This window comes from Symphalangus syndactylus, chromosome 4 (genome assembly GCF_028878055.3).
Source record: "Symphalangus syndactylus isolate Jambi chromosome 4, NHGRI_mSymSyn1-v2.1_pri, whole genome shotgun sequence".
NCBI lineage: Eukaryota > Metazoa > Chordata > Mammalia > Primates > Hylobatidae > Symphalangus > Symphalangus syndactylus.
The window spans coordinates 20,005,846-20,010,000 of NC_072426.2; the positions used below are offsets into that span (position 1 = coordinate 20,005,846).

Genomic DNA, 4,155 nt, shown 5'->3' on the forward strand with positions numbered 1-4,155 from the left:
AATGAAAGAAAAGGGAATATGACAGTACTTGGGATTTTCTTTCTTCTTAATTTTATTCAAAATGAGACAGAGCAGAGCAAAAAAAAAAAAAAAACTCAACAAGATAAAAAGTAAACTATTCTCTGGCCGGGCGCGGTGGCTCACGCTTGTAATCCCAGCACTTTGGGAGGCCGAGGCGAGCGGATCACGAGGTCAGGAGATCGAGACCACGGTGAAACCCCGTCTCTACTAAAAAATACAAAAAATTAGCCGGGCGCGGTGGCGGGCGCCTGTAGTCCCAGCTACTCGGAGGCTGAGGCAGGGGAATGGCGTGAACCCGGGAGGCGGAGCTTGCAGTGAGCCGAGATTGCGCCACTGCACTCCAGCCCGGGCGACAGAGCGAGACTCTGTCTCAAAAAAAAAAAAAAAAAAAAAAAAGTAAACTATCCTCACAAATAAGTACGGGATTTGTATTGTTTTGGGATGACATCTGAAGTATAAGAAAATAAATTTATATAGGAATATTGAAAAGTCTGCAAAAGCCTTAGTAGAAAGAGTAAAAAAGAAAAAAGTAGCTGAGACATGGTTACTTATTAGGTGTAAAAGTTTCTTGAAAATCTGATTGCTAAACCCAAATATTCACCTCTCATTTACGTTTTTGTAGTAATAGCTCAGCTGAATTCTGAAGGACTATATCCACCCCAGTTTGCACAATGAATAGTTTTAAAAACCAAAGCCACACAGAGTAGAACCAATGGTGTTTTTGAAAAGTAGGTTAACAATTTTGTTCATAGCTTAGGGAGACAAGATCAATGACAGCTTTTAAATCCAATACTAGAAGATGAGAGAGAAAAATACAATTATTTTAATTATAAACTTAATTTTTATGTTCAGGTGAATTCAGCCTGTCAATAAGGAAGTGCAGTGTGTGTGAAGGTGAGCAAAGCAGTCAGGTAAAAAATATTCTCCAGATAAATTGAGCAGTTTCATATGGGACAAATAAGTTTTCCTCAGAAAGCATGAACATACATATTTCCAAGAATAAGCAAAAAGAAAATATTTGCACATTGCTCTGGGATTATAATGACTACACATTTCCATCAGATTTCCATAAAAAATGAAATAATCAGCAAATTTTTAAACTTTTACCCTTATTTTTATTCTATAGTTGAAACTTAAAGAATTTTCAAATAGTTTTCCCAGGTAGAAAGTAATAAGTGCAATCTATAATGGCATCTCTTAGAGAAAAAACTGATACAACGAACCAAGTTAAAACTTATGATTGAAACAGATTTCATATGCTTTTATCACACAATTTAGAGATACCTCTATTCTTTGATACTTATTTTTAACTGATGCTTGATTGTTTTCCTTTAAGAACTGATAATATGTAAATGTATGTTTTATTTTGGTCAATTGATCGGACCAACATGTCTCTGCTATTTGTACAAAGAGTGCTGTTTTTATAAAACAAGAACTGAATGTGTTAAAGTCTCCTGGTGAACACTGTTAAATGCAACAGATATAAACATGAATCTACAGAGCACTAGGCAAGAGTCTACTGAAAACCAAAAGAGGTAGATTTTTTTCCTTTTTTAAAATGTCAACATGTCTTCATACTTTGAAACGTTTACTAGCAGCTATTTAATATTGTCCACAGAACATATCTTATATATTTATTCAAAACCAAAAAGACTTAAGAATAAAATGTGTTATTAAAGCAATGACATTTTTTATCATACTGTAAGTTTTAGGGTACATGTGCACAACGTGCAGGTTTGTTACATATGTATACATGTGCCATGTTGGTGTGCTGCACCCATTAACTCGTCATTTAACATTAGGTATATCTCCTAATGCTGTCCCTTCCCGCTCCCCCCACCCCACAACAGGCCCCAGTGTGTGATGTTCCCCTTCCTGTGTCCATGTGTTCTCATTGTTCAATTTCCACCTATGAGTGAGAACATGTGGTATTTGGTTTTTTGTCCTCGCGATAGTTTGCTGAGAATGATGGTTTCCAGTGTCATCCATGTCCCTACGAAGGACATGAACTCATCATTTTTATGGCTGCATAGTATTCCATGGTGTATATGTGCCACATTTTCTTAATCCAGTCTATCATTTTTGACAGTAGGTAACCTATTGAATCCAGACGATTCAATCACCTTGATCACCTGAAATTGACAATTTTTCTAATGCAAAGTGATGGTGTGCTTATTGCAGACGACTAAAATTACTACAAACTTAAAGGACAGATGTCACACCAATCCAAAGACCATTTTCTGTTGTAGAAATAACAAACTGATAAATTTTGGAAGATGATTTTGACCTTAACATCTTGAATTTTTTTTCAAGAAAGGAAATATAAAACACTAATGCATGTGTTATTTTTGGACTATATTTTTAAAACAAGAAAAATGTGATGTATTGATTTAGATGTTTGGATGTGCTAGAAAGAAATACCGTCTTGTCTTTTATGCCAAAAGTTTAAAAGTTACTTATTCCCAATAAGATCTCAAAAATAAATAATTCTTAACTATTTATTCAAAATTACTCTCTCACTTTTTAATAGACTCAATTCTAGGCAAAGTTTTGAATTGAGGTAGGAGAAGGAAGTTGGTGTTCACATTTTTGTTTTCAATCCTAAAAAGAAAATCCCAGCCAATAGTGCTTTTGACTAGTGTCTGGAGAAAGCTAAGATTCTAGTTGATGCATTGCCTACAGCACCAAAATATCAGCTCATGTTTTCAATTTTCACAAAATTTTTACAGGTAGAAAGTAATAGACACAATCTATAATGGCATCTCTTAGAAAAAAAATTGACAGCATTAACAAAATTATAGCACAATTAGAACAGATCTTCTGCACTTTTCTCACACAATTTGGAGACAATATCATGAATTCCCTCAGTCTAGGATCAGGCCTTTTACATCTTTTGTCTGTGTGGAGGTTCTTAATAAACACTTATTTAATCAAAAACAAAAAAGATTTTATTGATGAGATAATCTTATAACTTTCTCCAAAGTTAAAAAAAAAAAGAAAATACATAATGTGTATTATGAGAAAAAATTACTCAAATATGCATTTTTTTATTGAAAAGAGGAAAACTCTAGGTAACTCTACTGCACTTATTTTACCACGTAATTAAATTAAACATGTAAGTTTCAAATTGCATTTAAAAAAGTTATTGATTTATCCGTCATGGTTAATCAAACATTGTTTAGTAGGTTAGCTCAATATAAATGTTTTGAAATATATACTGCTGATTTCTAAGCCCTAATGCCTGGCTGCTCCAAAACTATTTAGAGAATGAAGGAAAATGTGTACATAGTTACTTCTTAATCAAGCCTTGGATATCAGTTAGCATTTATGACTAATGTTTAAAATAAGGTAATGGAAGTATTTTATGACTAGGCTATAATCATACTGTACTCGCTAAGAGATTATCTTTTAAAAATGTTAGGAGCAGTGTTTGGCTGCTAACTCAGAGTCTGGAAATGGCAGTGACCTACTAGAAGAAGTCTGGAGGTAGGCAGTTCAGATTCAGAATGACAGTTTCACAGACTCTTTCCGTCTTTCTGCTTCAACATCCTGAGCATAAGGGCTGCCATGCTGAAGTCTTCTTTGTTGTGCAAGATGGCTGCAGGAACGCCAGCCATTTTAACTGCAAAACAGGATCTGCTCAAGAACTTCTGCTTTTATGTTACTCTATTTCCCTACAAAGAAGAGGAATAAATGTACTTTTTGAGGTGGGCAAATCCCACAAGTTTTATCTTAATAAGGAAAAAGAAAGAATGGATATTATGCAGGCAATCAACTGATACTAGCTAATAAATTATATATACCAAGATCACATATAAGCCAAATATCTTGATTTCCTCTGGCTTTCATTCCTGCCATTCTTTCTGTCCCCTTGGAGAGAATAAATGATATTACTATATGGCAATTAAAGCTGCATATTTTGATCTAAACTGAAGAATAAAAACAATGATTTTAAAAATAAGACCAAAATAATTTCAATGAGTTATAGAAAAAGATTTTTATAGGAAAACTTTAGACTTATGTGGAAACATTTTACGAAAACATTAAAAATGATCTTCAAAAAGTAAGTAATGTATGAATTTTATATATCAGAGGAAATTTGTAATCACTGTTGAGGAATATTTTATAAATTTT

General features: G+C 33.6%; 1 long non-coding RNA gene across 2 annotated transcripts in view; it reads right to left on the reverse strand.

Moving 5' to 3' along the window:
• Positions 1-727: 727 nt before the first annotated feature.
• Positions 728-4,155, reverse strand: part of LOC134736451 (uncharacterized) — a 19,384-nt gene continuing 15,956 nt past the window's right edge. For both annotated transcript variants that reach the window (XR_010120458.1, XR_010120457.1), the window contains exon 5: positions 728-3,695. This is a non-coding gene — a long non-coding RNA (uncharacterized lncRNA). The remainder of the gene's footprint in view (positions 3,696-4,155) is intronic.